This window comes from Lepidothrix coronata, unplaced genomic scaffold (assembly GCF_001604755.1).
Source record: "Lepidothrix coronata isolate B3197 unplaced genomic scaffold, Lepidothrix_coronata-1.0 Scaffold7, whole genome shotgun sequence".
In the NCBI taxonomy this organism is placed as follows: Eukaryota; Metazoa; Chordata; class Aves; order Passeriformes; family Pipridae; genus Lepidothrix; species Lepidothrix coronata.
Window position 1 is genome coordinate 8761855 of NW_016690187.1, and position 19712 is coordinate 8781566.

General features: G+C 43.8%; 1 protein-coding gene across 2 annotated transcripts in view; it reads left to right on the plus strand.

The window, feature by feature from the left end:
• The first annotated feature begins 364 nt into the window (after window positions 1-364).
• WIPF1 (WAS/WASL interacting protein family member 1) overlaps window positions 365-19712 on the plus strand; it is a 56543-nt gene continuing 37195 nt past the window's right edge. The window contains exon 1 of one of the 2 annotated variants that reach the window (XM_017838430.1): window positions 365-487. The gene's annotated coding sequence lies outside the window, so the exon portion shown is untranslated. Of the gene's footprint in view, window positions 488-792; window positions 861-19712 lie in introns of those variants that run through there. The other variant, XM_017838421.1, reaches the window with a different exon arrangement.

The window sequence follows — 19712 nt, forward strand, 5'->3', positions numbered from 1 at the left end:
ACAGGGAAAAAGCAAGTACCTATTTCCCACTGTTTTATTACGTTTCTACTCCACTCTGTATGTCTGCCTGCTGCCTTTCCATTCCCCAGGCTCCACTACCCCTTCCCTGCTGCTGCCATCAAGGCCATCGGAGGCAGGTAGGGAAAACGAGGCGTGTGGAGAGCTCTGTGGCCGAGTGGGGCAGCGTGAGCAGGGGTGAGAGGAGCCCTGTGCCCAGCCTGCGGGCGGGCGGGCGGCTGTCCCGTAGCAGAGCAGGGGCTGGGGCTGTCCCTGCGGAGCAGGGGAGCCCAGCACATCTCTGCCCTCCGGCGCTCCCCGACAAGGGGGCAGCGGCGGCCAAGAGGGCACGGAATGCAGAGCTGCCCCTGCGGGTGAGGCCATCCATGACCGGGGAACCGGTGAGGGTCCGAACGGGATGAGTCCCCGGAAGAGCTCCCAAAGTCACGGTTCAGGCCGTTGGCACTTGGGATCCTGGACCCATCTCCCTGTAAGGGGGCTACCTCTGTAACTCTGACCGGTGTGATCTCCCCCCGGGCACAGGAGGACCGCGGGTGCGGGCGGGGGCACGGCCACCACCAGATTCCCGCGCTGCCCGGGAAAGACCACCTCGCGGGAGCCTCAGCGGGCCGAGGGGCACAGCCCCGGGGGCGGGGGACGGGGGGCGGGCACCCACCCGCGGCGGCCCGGCCCGGCCCGGCCCGGGGCATGTGCGGCGGCGCGGGAGAGGCGCCCCAGAGCCGCGGCGCCGCTTCCTGCCGCTATAAATAGCCGCCCGGCCCAACATGTCCCGGCCGCCGCAGCGGCTGCAGCGCCGGCGGGACCCGCGGTCCCCTCCCGCCGCCTCACCCGCACGGAGCGCGGTAAGGGGGCGCGGGGCTGGGGGGCCCGGCGGGGCTCCGCTGCCCAGAGCCGGCGGGGCGGGGGGGTCTCTGGGGCGGGCGGGGCCCGGGCGGCCGCTGCGCTCGGGCGGCTCGGCTCCCCCGGCCCCGCGGGACCAGCGCCCTCCGGGTACAAGGGTCGGGAGCCGAGTCTCGCTTCGTGCCTGTCTGCTCTTTCTCTCTTTTCTTCCAGACTGCTCTGTCTTGGGCTGGACGCGTTCCTCCTACCTCCCGAAGCCGTGCTGGCAGGCTGGGATCCCTCCCTGCTTCCCCTCGCTTCCCCCGGGGTTGGGTGCGTGCCCGCGGTGCGGGCGGTGGTGGCCTCCGGGCGCAGCCCCCGGCCCCTCCTGGCAGCTCGGACTGTGCCTCTGCCCGGGCAGAGGAGGTGGCTCGTGGCATCCTTGGCCATCCCTGCTGCGGTACAGCCACGGCTGTGGAATTCCGGCTGGCATGGCAGGGTGGGAAGAGCCACACTGGGGCTGTGGCACACGCTGGAACCTTGGCATACACCGCTGCCCGCAGGTGTAGCATCCACGCAGGGCATGATTTTATTTGGTCACACACTCACGCAGGCGTTTGTGTGGCAGCCTTCCTCTCTCGAGTGCTTTCGTCTGCAGCGAATGTTGAGGTGGACCTTGTAGGTTGGTTGGCTTTCTGGTAGAGTCAGCAAAGCAGGTCTCTGCCCTCCGAGCTGGCTCCTGGGGCTTGTGAAAGGAATCGGTTTTGGCAACAGCAAATAGTCTTCAAGTTTTACCTTGTCTTCCCCTTTGTTTGTTTCTGCTACTCTAATGGTTGTGCTTCAATTTCTAACTAACAGCTCCTGCAGAGCAGGACTGTATGCCTCCTCAGAGGGTAGGTGTTCCTCAGCAGCTACCATGTATCCTATTTGAGCCTCCTCTATAAAACAAAAGTGATACAGCAATTGTCTCTGGCAATAAGGTGTGCTTGTTCAGGAACCCACTGTGAGGTACTTCTAAATTGCTCCTTTACTCCTGAATTGCTTTCTCAAAGACAGGGCTGTAATAAGCAGATGTTCTCAGTTGTCTTGACCTCCAGAGAGTGGGCAGTGTGTTTTGCTCCTTGTTCACACCCTTTTTAACTCTTTCTACTTCCCCCTCTGTTTCCTCTGTCCATTACCTTTTCCAAGCCCAGCTTGGGAGGACAGTGCAGAGACCTAAGAGGCCATCTGAAAAAGAAGAGGTCCTCTCAGAGTCTGTTTAGCCTCTGTATGTTACTCACAGTGTGCCCTGCAGTGAAGGCAAGAGGGATGGCAGTGCTGCCCTGGAGGGACCTGCTCTGGCAGTGTACCTTTTCAAGTGCTGTGAAGCACGAGGCAAGCTGAGCTGGCATGTACTTTCCCCTCTGCTGTGAGGGGAAGGAACACACGGGGAGGAAATACAGCTGTTCCAGAGCACTTCTGCCCCATGTGCAGCAGGAGCACGTGAGAGGAGGACACTCAGAAAGGGAGAATCAGGAAGAGAATATGAGAGAGAATCGGTGTGGGGAGTAGAGGAAAGCTACAAACAGAGAGGAAAAGCTTTTTATATATGCACAAATGTTATTTAAAGACCTGTTTAGCTAGGCAAGAACAAATATCCTAAAATTAAGATTGTATCTCTTGAATCCCTGTTATTGTTCCTCCAGAAAGCACCGCTTTTCATTCCTGAAGTATTATGTGTCTTTCTGCCTCACTCTTCTAGGCTCTTCAGCATCCTCTGACCTCAAGCTGAGCAGGACGTTGCCCTTAGCATCTGTCTGTCAAATGTGTAGTTCTTCATGTTGTACATGAAATGATTGTTTCCATAGTTGGTTAAGGCAAGTTTCCAAGGAATGTGAAGCAAGAGGCACGCCAGTTCCTCTGGCTGGCCTTGACTGGAGTTAAGTTTTTTGGGGCAGGGGACTGTGCCCTGGAGGCTGTGGTTACTGTACATGTTAACCTTGGCAGCTTAGGGGTTCCTGCCTCTGCTCCTGTCCCTCCCACCCTTCTCTTATGTCTTATGGCTGCTCAACTGTTCCTCCCAACTGTGCAGCAGCTGCTTCAGCCTCTACCAGTTATCTGTGGGGTTGTGCTCTAAAGTGAATTGCTGAAAAGTTAAGAAATCTGGGTAAGGAGAAAAGGAGAGAGCAGCTACTGCTCTGTCTGTATAGAAGTCCCCTCTCAGCCCTGTGCTGACTCTCCCCTGCCTCCTGCTTTGAGATCCCTCCCCCCAACTAATGGGAATTAAAACAGTTGAAGCTCTCTAGCTGAGTCCAAACTGGTGCTGCTGCCTTGCTATTTCTACTGAAATTACATGTTTAACTTTCTCCATCATTAGTTTGCTCTCTAAATGGCATCAGGTAGCAAGGTCCTGTGTTTGGCAACTGCATTGCTACTAAACCTTTCTCTTTTTTATTCTCTTTTTTTTTTTTCTTAAGAAAAACTGAGAGTTATAAAATTGAAGCAGGGCTTCAGTGCTTTTACCTGTATAACACAGTCAGAATTGAAAATGTGCATCTAGAAAAAGATACTTGCTATAGAAGGAGCAATTTCCCACCTGTGAGAACAGGTATGATTTTTATATCTGATGACCTCCAAACCCTGAAAAGGCCACTGAGGAGGACGAGCAATGCTAATCCCTTTGTGAAGGGAGCATGCTGAAGTACTGTTCTCTATTACCTACAGTGCTTAAAGGTCTAACAGCTATGTAATCTGCCCTGCTTATATAAACACCAAGCTGCTTTGAAGGGAGAAAAGTGTGTGTTGGTGTTGTCTGACAATTGTGACATGAAGACAGGAATACAGAGGTTTCCTTTGGAGGCGCATATATTGTTTTTGGTGTACATGTACAATTTAGTAAAATGTCTTTATGCAACAGCCTTGAAGTTTTCTGTGCCTTTAACTACATTGAATCTTCATGTGGTTAATGGAGTTAGGTATAGAAACCATAAAAAATAGTGATGCAACAGAGGGGAGGAGTTCTTTGAAGTTTATGTTTTTGCCAAGGTGAACATATCTGCATTGTGACTTCTTTACAACAATGAAGTGTTATCAAAATTCAAGTCTCATTAAATGTTTTTGTGTTCTTTCTACTGATTTCTCTTATTCTTGGCTCCAATGTGAACACTTTCTCCTTTTCTTCATGTGGTACACTCTAACACTTGGTCTGTGGGATCCCTTATAAAAAGAGACTTGACTGTCTTGGTTCAAAATCATTGGTGCTAGCTGTATTTGAGTAGGGCTGGGGATACCAGTCTTTATATGGGGAGATAGTTAAGTTCTGGAATAGTAGAAGAGGTTTTGGTAGTATTAAAGAAGAGGGTCTGGAAGTAGCCACAAATCATCAAGGCAGCTACCTGTTCTGTGTGCTGTTAACACCTACTTGTTTAGCTCCTTACTTCAAATATAGATGTGAAAATCTGTTATTGAAAGATAACTGCTGAACTGTTAGTTGGCAAATAGCCCAGAAAAGGCATCATTAAAAACTAAATTTAAGAAAGATGTCTATAATCATGCTTTAGTAGAATGCTTCGTTTAAAGTATTTTGTGTGCTTTTGGTGACCAGTATGATAGTGTAGTGCTCTCACTTAGCACCAGCTACGTGTGTGCGTATGTCTGGGTACCTGAACAGGAGGAAGAAGAAAATAATAAACTGTTTACTATGTTAGTACTCTGTTGTGATTCTCTCTAAGGACTCTGTCACTGCTGCTGAGCTGAGTGTGAAATCTGAATAGTGAAAAGATTATTTTCAGTGGAAATAACCCTGAACATCGAGGCCCCGAAAGATACTGGGATCACTCTTCAGTCTTGCAAGCACACAAGTCTGCAAGAGCAGCTGTCCTTGGGCCTCATCCAAGACAGTTGACAAAGATCAGTCAAGACTGTCTCTAAGGCTGGAGATGCAAGTGGCGGGGGAGCAGTTTCGTCTAAATCTGAGAGATCAAAGGAGTTCAGAATAGAAAGTTTTTCCTAATTCCTGGAAGGAGATAAACAGGAAGCACAAGGAGTAGTTTGAGAGTCTGTTTTGTAACACTTAACTCAGCCATAACCTCGTTAGTGTTCTTCATTTGGATCCAATTACACATAAGTATGCTCTGGAGTTAGAATGTATAGTTTTGTAACTCCTCAAACTACTAAGAAGCAAAAGTTTCTAAGATTTAATGTGTTTATGTGGCACCCCTCATCCTTAATCTCCTAGGTGTATGTGTGTGTGTAGCTCCTGCCGTTTCCTTCTTGCAACAAAGTCCATGAGAAGGGCCCTTCTGTCTGCCAGTGCATGCTTTCATGAGAGAGCTCTCTATCTCATTTGAGCTCAACCTGAGTACATATCTCATGCTGAAGAAGCTACAGGATATTCTTTAATGGGAAGTAATACAGAGGTTAAAATAAATGCTCTTAGCAGGTCAGTGAGCCTGAAATAGCTTGTGCATGTTTCTCTTGTGATAACTTCAGGAAGTGAGGTGATTCCCTCTTCCTCCCTCTCTTTAATATTTTTGGTGAATGCTGTGCTTGAGTGCTGAAATCCTCTTGCCATGAAGAGCAAGCAATGTGGAGCAGGCTTCTCTGTATTTTCCTGGATCCTGACTTAACAGGACCAGAAGTGAACCCTAAGAAGAAACTGCATCCTTCAGCATGTTGTCCTGCTTCCTACAAAAATTGCCAGTAAGGTCCTTGGTAGTGAGGGTGGCTAATCACTGAAACTGGTTGACCATAGAGATTGTGGAGTCTCTGTTGTTGGAGATGATCTGAAAACTGGTCTGGATAAGGCTCAAGCAATCTGCTCTAAGCCAGGTTAGCCTTGCTCTGAACTACATGAGATCCAACAGTTCCTTCCAGCTGGCTGTAGGCTATGTTTTTGCATTACTGGAAAAGCATGACTGCTTTTGTCTGTCCCCAGAACATGTGGGAATAAAAGTGGTCTCAAAACATCTGAAAATGGCCTTGAGAAGTCTGAATAAAGACTTCAAAAATTGGAGTACATAGAGAAGCATAGTGTAAGGAAGTAATTTTGCCCAAAGTCTCATAGCAGCAGGTCAGTGATAGTGCTGGGAGAGGATCAGAAATCTTCTGACTGGCAGACTAGTGCCTTAGTAGCTAAAAGATTCTGTCTTTAAACATAAAACTACCTCTTTTTCCCTACTCAACTATTTTCAGATCACTTGGCAACAGAGTCTACTCTTACCCACTGACAGATCCTATTCCTTTTTTTTTCCCGTTCTTGCTTTTTCTGTCATATTCATAGGCAGTTTTAGTACTAAATAACAATTTAGTGCACTGATTTATTTTTTTTTTCAGGAAACCTAGAAAATCAGGTCTGGAAAAGAATTTGGTGAAATAAAGACAAGAGCTGCAAAGGAAATTTTTAGAAAGTGATGTTATTCCCAGTTAGTTGCACAACAATTAATCTCTTATTTTTTAAGAGAGGAAAAGAGCAGAGAAAGCTGTACACTGAATCCAAGTTTGAATCTCTCTTTGTTTAAAAAAGAAAACTCTCACTTGAAAACTTTTAAAAATCTGTAAGCTGAGAAGAACACAGATCAGCATTTTAAAGAGTATCATGGAAGGAGTTAAGCTGTGATTTAACTGCATCTGTGTTTCAAATCCAAATGCTACGAACAAGGCACCATTCAGATCTTCAGTTATAAGTTATGCTGAATTCGTTATGCTGTGTTTGTTTGAATTCTGTTGAGAGGAGAGAAAGAAAATCATGTCAGATGGAAAAAAATCATTACTCTTGTTTTGGTAGCTTGTTTTTTAAGTGATGAAGTAGGATTCTCCTTTTTTTTTTTTTTTTTGTCTAGCACTTACGCAGATCATCTGCTAATTATTAGCAGCTGTGGAACTATGGAGTTGCATAAGCATAACTAAAAGTCAGTGGAGCCTTGCATCATTCAGCAGATCTATCCATTGCTTGTTCTCCACAATAACATCAGTTTTATAGCTCACTTGACACAAATCTCTAAATGTTAAGACGGCATCAGCAGGCATGGCAAGTTGGGAAATCCTTTAAGTGATAGAAATCAGATAGGTTAATGCGTTATTTTATTGTTGCCACAACCTGTTGTCCAGTTATACATGTGCACTGATGTTCTGTGAAGAGGGCTGTGTGTCAGAGTAATGCCCTGTAACAGCTGAGCCTGCCAGCTACATAAAGCTGATCTGTCTGGGCAGCTTTGTGTGGAAGATAGGTATGGGTGTTATGCCTGGCAGCGGTGGAAGCAAGGCAAGTGTGAGCGCTCACAAATGCATCCCAAATTAGCCATGCTCAGCGGTATGGCTGAATACAACAGTCTCTTTTAAGCATTAGAGAAGGCCTCTTTACAATGGGAACATGTGTAGAGCTGAGAACTTGGAATTTTTTGGGAAGGGAAATACCTACAGTGCACACCTGAGTGTGCTGATAGGAGCAGCCCAAGGCTGGCAGGTCCAGCCTCTGCCCATAGGTTTATGATACTGGCTCAGCACACTGCAGGATTTGGTTAGCAGTGTGAGTTTCTTTATGCTGAACCTGAGGCTATAGAGAACTTAATCTCCTGTGGTTCTGACTTTTAAATTACAGAATATGTAATTAATTTTCTGATCCAGATTCTCTCTGGTTTTGTTTTAAGGTTATTTTTTTCATGTTGTCTTCTCTTTTGCTGGTTTAAGGATCTTCTTAGACAAGAGAGACTGTGAAAGGGTGAGTGTAGTGTGCAAAATACTATCCTTAAAATACTTATTCTTGGGAATTAAGAAAGAGTTTCGGCAGACAGTGTCCTCTAGACCAGTCCATGCACCCATGGCTCTGAGCTGTGCTCTGGCCCCTTTTTCAAAAACTGAAAGAGGGGTTTGCCTGAGCTTCCATTTTTTCCCAACTTTTTTTTTTCCCCCTTTCTTTAATTTTCCCCTTTCCCCTCCCCTATTTTTTTAGACCAATGATATGAACAGTTAAGTGAGAACTGCTGCCTTAAATTAGATTAGTGGTGTCTCTGCTATTTCTGCTGGGAACAGACAGTACCTTATTGGCTCACCTCACTGTCAGGCTCTGAAAATGGTAGGACCTTTAGCTACCCTCAAATTACCTGGTCCCTGAGAAAAGCTGTGGGTGCTTGGAGGTACCTTGCAGCTCCAGCTGAAGTAGCATTCCAGAGGTGTAAGGGTGGCATTAATCAGGAACCTTCCTTTTATGAGTAGTCTAAACAGGATGATAACTGTGTTTGTAACTAGCATCAGCTCGATAGCTGTTTAACAGAAAGACATGGAGGACAGAAAGTATTTGGTGGGGAGAAGGGAAGGATTGCTTATTCTCCCCCTCACTTTCTACGTGAGGAAAGGTTCCTCAGCTAGTAATTCAAGGATACTTACTTTGATGCTCTTTTGGATCAATTTGACTTGCAGTTTGGCAAACATGGACAGCATCAGCCAGGCAGTACTGAGCTCTACAATCCTCTCTTCAATTTGCTCCAACTCATCAGTCCTCCTGTGACTGTCACATCATTCACTGCTCTGCTCATGTTCTGTTTTATCTAATGTTGCCTGACCTACTTTGCTTAACATATTTCCAAAACTGTTTTTCTGGCAGGGAGATGCAAAAGAGAGAATTTTCACATTTGAAGCTGCTGAAAACAGTTTTTAAAGGAAATATTAAATGTAAACTACAAAACGTGCTGTGTTATGCATGTTGTAAGTAAAGAAACCACTTGCTCACCATAAGTGAGTTTGCATGACTCAAATGTAATTGTCTCTTTAAATGTATCTCTCTTTGGTCAGATGCTCCTTTGTGTTTTTCGTATGGTCATATGTCTTATCTTTGATTTTAAGACCACTGAGATAGGGAGCAATGCCCAGTAGAAATACATTTTCTGTTCCAGTGGGATGAAATGAAAAATCAAATGATAACAATGAGGTGGTAAGGAAAGTATGCAAGTATGATCATTTCAGTTTTAGGGAGAATGCTGTTCAGCTGAGACCACAAAGGCAACACCTACCAGTATATCGTAATTTCTGTCTGCAGGTTGTGTTTTTAAACCACTCTGGACTAATACTGCTTTGAAACAGAGAGAAAGAGATTCCTTAAAAGTACAGCTTTTCCTGTCAATAGTTCTGATGGCATCTTGGAACCTGAAACTCTCAAATGGTGGCAGACAGCCCAAAACTTTGTTTTAATAGTAGGCAGAAGCAAATCATAAAGAACTAATTCTCCCTTGGAACTTCCTCCTGTATTTTCAAATAAAAGTTCTGCATTTGATCTTAATATGTGGCTTAGGGAGGGACAGAAAAATTATTTCATGCACTATTTACTTTAAATAGATTATTCTTAATTGAATTGATTAATGTCCCTTGGGTGTAAATGAACAGCTCATGTTCTTATCTCATTTGAAGTTAAAACTAAAGATGATGATGCTTTTCAGAGTGAAGCATCTTACTCTGAGGAGTTGCTGCTTACTTATACTTGTACCCTTAGGTGGAACTACAGCAATATTTATTTCCTCATTTATTGGTTATCCTTTTCCTAGCAGCTCTCTGCAGGATCAGTGTCTCCAAGTTTTATTATAGCTTTTTCTTTTTTTTCATGTGTGCATCCTTAAAAAAGTGTGCATGCTGACTGGTGTCAAGAGGAAGACAAATTAACTGGAGCTGCTATAGGGAACTAGAAAATTAAGTGTTCCATAACTGACAAACAGCTTGAGATGACTGGACAAGTTCCCTCTTTATTCATCTAAAATGTGCCGGTTGTTTAGCAGAACATCCCTGATAATGCGAGTGAATTGCAGGGTAAAACCCAGTTGGATGTCATCATGTGCAGTACTTAAATGAGAACACTGAGGGATTTTGTGCTGCCAAGGGAAAGAATTGTCATTGTTTTCTTCTGGTTTGTGTTACTTTAGAAGTTCCCCAAGAAAGTTTCCTCTTAGGAGGAATAATGGAGTTTATAGTAAGAATGGTATATGACTGCTATTTTTTGTTTAGACTGAAAGCTTTTATTCTTCTCAAAAATATGTTTGTTCACTGTCCACTCACTAATCAGCAAGACTGAGGAGGCCTTAAAGAAACCGTGGTAATTATATCACGTGATGTATAATACCACAGCATTTACAGATTCCAAGGCCTTTGCTCCAGGCCCTCCACTGTAAGATATGGATAGAAGTAAATGCATATAGAATCAAAAAACCTGCAAGAAGGGAAAATTAAAAAAAAAAAAGAAGTGTATTTTCATTTTATTCCCTTCATATAGAAATAAAGAAATGTCCCACTGCTATTTCTTATTGAGGCTTTGTGCCCTAGGAAGTGAGAACAGAGATACACTAAAAAAATCACTCTGGACTAGCAAAAGTAGATGCAACCCTGGCCTTGGTGTAAGGTTGCTGTGAGGAATCTGTGCTCAGATGAGACCAGTGGAGCAGGATTGCTCCAGATAAGGTCAGGACAGTGTTTCCTAGGGCTTTTCTCTGGGCTATTTTTTTTGTTAGGCTTCTGGAAATGCTCCCTCTGTTCTCTGGTAGACACTGGTGGTTATTTTTGGAAATCAGCATCCTAAAGGCAGGATCACCCTTCTGCTCTAAATCTCCGATGCTGATTTTTTTTTTTTTTTTCCCAAGATTTGCAGGGTCACTGTGATGTGATTGTAATGGGGAGGGAAAAAAACCAGATTTGCAGGCATGTTGGATGTAGAAACTCTTGCTTCTGTCCAGTGACATTGTCACAAATTGCAGTCTCAGTTTCTGTATTTAACTCTGGCGCGTCCAGGTCCTGGTTTCTTCATTTCTCAGCGGAGCATATGATCCCTGGTATCACTGTCATTTTCTGTAATGTGCATCAGTTCTGGATCTCAGACCCTGTCACAAAGGAAAACTGTCTGGTATAGGACAAGTATAAAATGAGGGAATTTTTAAATAGTTCTTAAGGGTATAATTATGGAAATAGCCTCATGGACAATCAAGGGTCTTCAAAACTAGAATTTCCCAAAGTGAAGTGAGGTGCCGGCTTTGGCGTTAGAAGTTGAGAGAACAGTCCTTGTCCCATTTAGTAGCAAAACCCCCAAAGTTAAGTGTCGTGGAGTTTACTTAAATCCAAACTAGTAACATCATGAAACCTCAAGTAGGTATATACAGCCTGTCTCACAGCTGGTGCAGCCGAGCCCCTGCTGGCACCATGTAGCATCAGGGAAGCAGGTGAAAAAACACCTTTAGGCTCCTGCAGCGTGAGGGGATGCTTTGAGGCGTTGTTGATGAGAGCCGGGGAGTATCAACTCTCAATTCATCCTCTGTAAGGAACTGTGCTGGGTCTGCTGGGACTTGGCCCACAGACCAACTGGAACTGTTGGGCTCTACCAAAATGCCCGTGACTAATCTTTTCTCCCCAAGGGGCCCATGCTTATAGGATCCCCCTTACTCTGGGGCAGCTGTGATTTTTCAGGCTAAGTAGGAGAGTTTTTGGTGGTCCTTGCTGTTTTCCTCTGCACTGTTCTCTTAGGTCACTGCCGTGGTGCAGCCTCTCAGGAGAGTCAGCCAGCTTTGCTGAATAGTCTAGAAGTTGAACTGCAAGGCATTTCTGCTCTGTTAGCAGCACTTGCTTCAAACTACACAGTTGGGGGTTTCTGTTGTGCATAGGTAACACCCTTGAAGCCATAAGCCATATACTTTAATTTTTCTGTTCTCTACTGGGTACTTGGCTTTTTGCTAGTGGGAGAAGAAAGAAACAAAACACATGTAGAGTGGGATGCCGACAGATGATTCCAGGGTCAGTTATAGTCGTGTCAGACTTCTGCTAATGAGGGAGACCTGTTGCCAAGCTGTTTTGAGCCTGAATATCATACCACTGCCTCCACTTTCAAACTCAGCCTGCACATTTGGGTTGTCCTGATTGTCAGTTCCCAAACATGTTATGGGAACTTGCATATCCAAGGCATGAGAAGCCCAGCTCCTTTTATTTGTCTAGCTGTGGGAACAGCAGGATAGTCTCATAGCCTTTTGAGGTAGAGGTGTTGCTTTTTAACTTATGAGTGCAGTCTCCTGGTTACTGACTCAGTTTCAGTAGTTGATGAAACCAGATTTTGATGAATGGCAATATAGGGCATTTTATTTCTAAATCAGCAGTTTGTCTCTAAGCTGGGTGAGCTGTTACTAAACATTGCTTTCTGTCAGGTTTAGCGTAGTCTAATGAGTTGGTAATGAGTCAATGAGTTGGTAATGCCAGGTGCAAGACAGAATTTCCTGCTCAAAATGGCGTTGAATGACTTCTATGCTGAAAGCCATCATGAAGTAGTCAGATTGTCCACAAGGTTGGAAACTCTTCCCTGATAGCTAACTGAGTAACCCTTTTGGACCAGGGCCAACACTTGACATAGTGGTGTGATCAGTCTCACTTAGATATGTCCCATGCAGCTACCCCTTATGTGCAAGTGAGATGTAGGATTTCACAATAGGGATGAATTTTTTTTCACCATCTAAGGAAACAGAGAATGTTAGTCTCCAAGGCTGATCCGGATGCTTTTCATGGACTCTGCAAATTCTCTGTCACTTTTTTAACTACTGCTCCCTTAATTAATAGTAATTGCATAGATAATTTAATTATAATGTGGTATATAGTGTATATACATATTCATATACTGAGCCTCCCTTTTTCCTGTATATTCTTGGGAGAATACAGTTGTCAATAAATATTAATGAAACAAAAACATGATCTTGCACATGACCTGATCTTGCTCACCTTACTTGGGCATAGTTCAAATCAGTATAGGATTGCTGGCACTGGTCCCTAAGCAAAGGATAGAAGATTTCATCCACTATACAACAGAGAAGCTGATTCTATTTTATAATCACCCAGCAAGTATGCAGAGACATCTGTGGCTATATTTGGCATCCAGTTATTCCTGATGTGGACTATACTACCCATGGGAAGAATGCAAGAAGTGGACTAAAGTTCCCAAAGATTGGGACTTACTTTACCTTTGAAAAAAAATTACAAGGGCATGAGCTTTGGATAGGAAATTGAGAATGTAAAGGGGAAATAAACTAAGCAGCAGTAATAGCTCTTACAAGTGAATATTGTTTGCGTGGTTTTAATACATACACATACATAATGTTTGGGTAGCTTTAACATGTTGTGGTAGGTCACGATTTCTAAAGTGTAGATTTGTTTATTTGCATATACAAATATGTCTGTGAATACATATGTACACAAATGCTGATGGGAGATTTGAATATAAAATATTACTCAGATTCAAGTGCGATCTTTTAAAAACAGTTGTTTTCTACTAAAATAACCAAGTATATAAAAATTCTTCAGCTATTTGGATGAGTCTGAAAATTTTCAAATTGCAGATATGAATATTTGGTGAAGACAAGTTGTTTGATTAATAAATATCTTTTATTTTTGCCGTCGTAGCATGCTCATGTATTGAAAAAAGGTACTTGAAGCCTGGGCATGCCATTAGCAAAGTATAACAGAAAAACAGCTGCTCTAGAAAAACAGCGAGGCAGATTCTACTGGGCAAAGAGTATTGAAAATACCCTTTGGAAAGGGTATTTAATTTAACATTCTTATGTTAATGGACCTGCTGAGTAATCCCATATTCTTTGATAGGGTCAAAGAGAAACTGTGTCTCAAGCTTATTTTATAAAAAAGCGACAAACTAAGAAATTAGGTTTTATGTGAAAATAACCATTGGAAACTACAGCTAGTGCTGTTCCTTTTATTAAAACTTCCTTTTTTGGTTTCTGAGAATACATTAAGGTTATTAGAAATATCTATGATGATATGAAGGGACTCCTAAAAGACAGAGTTCTCCTTTTAGAAATATGTCTTATGATATATATATAGATATATAGATATATAAAGTATCTATGCAGTGCAGAACTCTTCTTCAGGAGTCTGTTATTGTCTATATTATAGGAGCAAGGAGGGCAAGTAACTTTGAGAGCAAGGTTTGTCCATTCTCAGATTTTCACTCAAGTCAAGAAATACATAGGCATTTCTAGGCATAGTACATTTTCTTAGGAATGGCTTTTATTTACGATTGTCCTCTTAAAGGATAATTTGTGGCTAAAACCAAGAGTGGTAGCTGAAAATGTAATGTCTCATATGCCCGTAGCTGTGTAAAGAGTTTTGTTCCAGAATTACTTGGGTTTTGGGTTTTTTTCCCTGGTTTCAGACAGGACATGAACAGTGTTAAAACTCTTCATTTTCACATATACATGGCTACAGCAGGGGAATCTGCCAGAAAATTTTTGTCCATCAGATTTTGTTCACATCCTAGATGAAGGACAAAATAGATTCTGTTTTACCTGGTATGATTTTCCCATCCCCAAGGAACATGTTAATATTTCATCATTTTGAAGAAATATAGTGGGCAACATTAAATATTTACATCACTCCGAAGTCACACAGATGCCACCAGGATACCTAGCTCTACATCACACATGCTCTAATTCACCTCAAACACCCACTGTTTACTAATCTTCAGCCCCCGTCTGTGCCGATAATGAGAAAGAGGAAATGGAAACAGCAGGGTTTATATGCTACTGAGAAGTCCCAGTTTCCATGCCTGGTTGTAATTCTTTCAACAAACTTGCCGACTGTGCTCCTGCTTTGAAGTTTGGACACCTCTGTATCAGTGCTTGGCTCTGGTGATTTGGCTAACAGATTTGGGGTTGGTTGGTTGGTTGGTTTATTTGTAGCTGCACATTAGCAGTTCCACACTATGGCTTACTCCTGCACTCACCTTGCCTGCTCAAAGTCAGGAGCAGTACAGACTGTTTTGCCTGAGAAGTGACATGTTAATTTTTCATATTTGCTGGTGATGGGTACCAGAGAGAAAACAGCCCCCAACATTTCTACTATTCTGTGCAGGGGGAGGGTGTGTGTGTATATGTGTTTGTATGTGTGTGTTGTAGCCATATTAGTGAAGGGGGGGGATTTCCATGTAATGAATAAATGAGGACCATTTTTATAAGGCAAGAGGTATATTGAATGCTGGGTTTCAGCATGCTCTGTTAGCCTGGATCACCATGTCCACTATACTCAGGTGTATGGACATAGAGTAGTGCAAGTTTCTAATCTAAACCAAAACCTCAGAGCCTGTGATTGCTTTTTTATCCCAATAGCACAGGACAAGCTTATCATTTGTGCAAATAGCTTTACAGCAGTGTCTATTAACATCCCTGTGTAGCTTATCTGTTAGGCCACTGTGCAAGTTGTTATTGCTGCTGGGGTGGTCCTTTATTCATAAATCAAACAGTATTTGATCTCACGGCAAGTGAGGGGAAGTCAGTTTATTGTTTTAAAAATAACTTGTGCCATCTGCAGGGTTAGTAGCACATGCCTCCATGAAGTACCCAGACGTACATAAAGAAGAGCTTCAGGTATGCTTTCTAGTCAGAAGCCAAGGAGAGAGTTCTGTCTTGTGTATATATAAGGTGAGACATAGCATTAGTTGCAAGTCATTGGTTTACACAAGATTACTGCCAAAAACCCCTGTCAAAACTTTGCTCCTCTGGAAGGTGCTAGCCAACAGATTCTTCATCTGTGACAAAGATGGAGAAATAAGTGGTTTGTTCACAGATTACAGAATTTATCAGGCTTCATATGTTTCTCTTCATGTCTTAATGGTCCATAGTCAGAGCTGGCAGATGCTCTGGTGTCTGTGGTGACTCAGCAAACCCTGCTGTGTGAGACCTCTGTGGACACGGTGGGTCTCCCCAGTGTCACACAGCTGCATCTGCTGTCCCTGCAGTGCCCTCTGCATGGCCCCACTGAAAGGCGTGGCGAGGTGCTGCTGCACTCTGAACTTGGCTGAAGCAACATCCTGGGAGGCTGTTTTGCTTGGGCACAGATTAAAAGTGATTGGGAGACTGCTGCAAGCTACCTGCTGGGCAAATGAATTCCTCCCATCTTGAACAACCCTCAGTGTCTGGGGGGGATATAAAAGTAGATTTGCCCCACCAGCAGCTCCAAGCAGAGCTTTGGCACAGCCCAACGTATGTGACTAGATCCTCACACAGAGGTTGACACATTAAAAGTGACTTTGTAAACGCAGCCCCTTCTTAAAACAGAGATAAATAACCCTTCTCTTGTGAGGGATCCCGGCTGTCTGAAAGCCCCTGTGGGAGCAGCTGGGGGAGGACAAAGAAGCAGTGTGCTGAGAGCAAACATGGCCACTTCCTGAACTCTTCAACTTCCCCTCAGTGCCTCTGAAGCTGAGGGTCTGGTGTATCATGTCTCTGCACGCTTACTGGGGGGGAAATGCTTAAGCTGCATGAGCCTTACAGAGCTCTCAAATGTCTTCCAGTGTAAATAATACCTTGGCCATTTGGCCCAAAATCTTCAGTGGGGCAGAGCAGGTGCATCTGCAGACATGTGTTTGCACATGCTCTCCTACTACAGCTACAGGAGCTCAGATGTGTGTGCACAAGTAGGGGGGTATGTGTGTGCTCGGAAAGTATCTCATGTAAAAGCATCCACTTTGTGGACTAGTTTTGGGGTGTTTTTCCATCATGAATATATTTTGTTTTGTGTGGGTATCCTTTGCATATTTACACATAAAATACTTCCATCTCTTATTAGCTGGGTGTGATTTGTTCAGTACTTAGCTGCTGCTCCATGAAATCCTGTTGTTTCTACCTCTTTGCCAGAGTTCATTACTCCCACATCTCTGTGGGATCCTCAAAACCATTGCCACTTCATTTCCAATGGGATTATCCAGATTATTTTAACCCACTGATAAAAATTGTTGGATCTAGTTTGGCTCACTTGATAGTAGTAAACAAGCAAGCAGTGGTAGGAAGCCCTGAGGCAGCAGATACGAATGTACTCCCTGGCTCGTGGTCACAGGGAGGCTGCTCACAACACATTTTCATCTGGCACAGGTTAATTTAAAAGATGACATTTTAGTGGAAACCTCTTAATTTATGTAGAAATTACATAGAATGCGTCAATTTTTGGGCAGAGAAGCAGCTGCCATTGGCTTGGGTCTCTCACTGTAGCTGTGGTTTTGTGTTACAGCCTGGGTAGTGGCTTCCTGCTAACACTTGTCCCCTCGTGTCTGAGAATGAGAAAAAGAAAAAAAAAAACTGATCACCCTTTGACCACTAGATCAGTTCCTCAGTGTGGTCCATGGCACAGGCTGTGGAGCCACCGTGCCAACACACTTGAGACAACTGCGGCGTGTGGTGGGAGAACTGAATGGTGTTGGCAGGACAGCCATGAATGAGTGCCAAAAGCTTTGCATCCCAAATGTGCAGCATTGCTCTGTTTATTCACTCTCTTCCTACCTTCAGGGTCTTCACTTTCTCACTTAGGTGCAGCTAAACCCAATCTGTGCTTCAGCACAGATGTTTGCAGTCAGTCTGTAAGGGAACCCCTCTGGCTTTGTAACCCACTGCCTTCACACAGTCCTTGCCAGGCTGATCAGTGCCCCAGACACTGGACGTGATTATTTCAGCTCTCACTAAATAAAGGGATATTTAATTTATCTCCACTGCTTTCCATTAGCCTAATTGAAGAGTGTTTAACATGTTCCACAAGGAGCATCTTCGAGCAGAGCAGTATCTCCTTGCTGACCCTGGTAAGACCATTTTGCCTCTCCTCTGATATGGTAGTCTTCAAACTTTATCTCCAGGCTATGACAGTATTTCTGGTGTTGGTACCACTTAGGATTAGATTGCCTTTCCAAAATTCGCATGACTTTAAGAAAAATATGATAAAGCAATATGTATTGACTAGTCCTGTAAACATACTACTCTAATCCAGGACTTTACTGTCCTTCCTTTTGTGACATATATTCAGGCCTGTTCATCCCTGCACTAGATAACAGTATATGTATTCACACTGTTACAGCTGAGAAAACCCTACTCTTCTGAAGACATGAACTACTTTTCCTAGGACTCAAACTCCTGTTTGCCGTATTCAAAGGAAAATATTTCTGAAAATTGCTGATAAGTGCATCTGTTTGAATTCATCAACTCATTACCACTATGAAAATTTGATAAACAAATATCCTTTAAGTGAAGTTTCCCACACTTGCAGCGTAATTACATTCTCCACTACTGCATTTGTTTCCTCTTTAAAAGAAGCAGGGGGAACACTGAGCAGAATCACATTCAGCATTTGATATCAATATCAAGAAAGTACAGAAAGGTCCATTGAATCGTGGAGTGATTCAGAAGGCAGTAGAAGAGGGCTCTCTGGCTATGCAAAAATGTCAGTGGTTCAACATTAGATCAGAAATTTCTTAAACATGCTGTTAGGGACAGTTAGTTGTTTCATCTGATTTTAAAACATCAGCAAAGTGAGTCTAGCAAGGTGCGGTGAGGAAGTGTGGTGTCACATGCCACGCTACAGGAAACAAGACTGAAGCTGCTGAGGAAGTTCAGAATTGGGTGACCTCCAACGGATTCAAATAGCACAGGTTAGTCCTCTTAAAACATCTCTTTAACTATCCTACAGGGGTTCTGCATGTGTATTTTCACTGACTTTTGGTGGCAGTGGATAAGGAGTGGTCCATATGGCAGTTGCATTAGCAGGTAGTAAACAACGTGGGCTTTCAGAGCAGAATGGTACAGGGCAAAAATAGGAAGCTCATCTGTGAGTTAGCATGGTTTGTGAGAAGCTCAGAGCAGCCTGCCTTGCAGTACAACAGCAATGTGGACCTGAGTCACGTTAGACGTGTGAATGAAATCTTCTCTGTCTTGTTAAGACTTTCATATAATAAGTAAAAGGTCTGAATTTTTAATAGAAGTAGTCAGTGAATAAATACCAGAAAGTGCTTTTCCAAGCATAGGTTAAAACCATTGACTGTAGTGAAAACTTCGCTTTGTTTGTTTTGGCTGTACCAAGTAGCTGTTCTCTTTGATTTTACTGGTATAGTCTCTTGTTAAGGTTTTCTCTCATTCCTGGTGATTTCTGTTGAGGAATTCCATCATGACTTTTCTGTGCTGAAGGGTTTTGATTGGGAACACAATGTATCTGGAATAAAATGGCACTTGGTTGGTTCTGGAGAACTTGGGAGCTCTCAGAGGGAGACTGTTTAATGGGATGTATGTTCTGTACTCCTATGCAAAAATATAATTCTTACTTTTAAATTACTAGGGGATTGTGTTTAATTATAAATCTTAAATGCAAAGTTGGAATGAAAGTTACAAAGAAAGCAACCTTAATGATGATAAAATGTAGAATATAGTAGTAATACTGCAGAGAATATGAACAAATTAAATCCCAGCATAGGGCCTGCATGGTGCTGGGAGAGCATGGGGGGAAGAGGAGGTGACGGCCGCATAGGGCTCAGGCGGTGGTGGCAAGTGGCCCCCCCTGCTCACCGGGCAATGTCACAACCTGTGAGGCAGAGAGGCTTGTACAGTGGCAGTGGCAGCAATCTAGCATGAAATGCAGCTGCTGGGGATGACAGTGCTGTAACAAGGGCACGACAGATGTTAAAATCGGATATATGAGTGTCAGGAAAGTGTTCCTACAACTGCCCATACTTCTTCCCAAATATTTTTAAGAACATTTCCCTGATTATGTAGAAAACCAGACCAAGCTGCACAGCTCTCTCAGCCTCCTCATCCCACCCAGCGCGTTCATCCTGTTCTCGGCGTAGAAACATCTGCATAAGATGGATGCAGTGGCTCCAGACAGACCAGGCTGCACAAGCAGGGAAGTACTCGCCTCCTCCCGCGCATGGAAGTGGATGCTGCATCTGGCCCTGCCGCGCGGCACTGAGGGTCTGGGCGAGATGGGAATAGCGGGGCTCTGTTTCTGGGAATGACAGGGCTCTGTTTCTGGGCAGTTAACAGATCTGTGGCTCAGCCTTGAGAGCTTGCTCTCATGTTTCAAGCTTTGAGGTTTTACACGCAGAGAAGGCTTTGGCCTTAGCTGGGCTC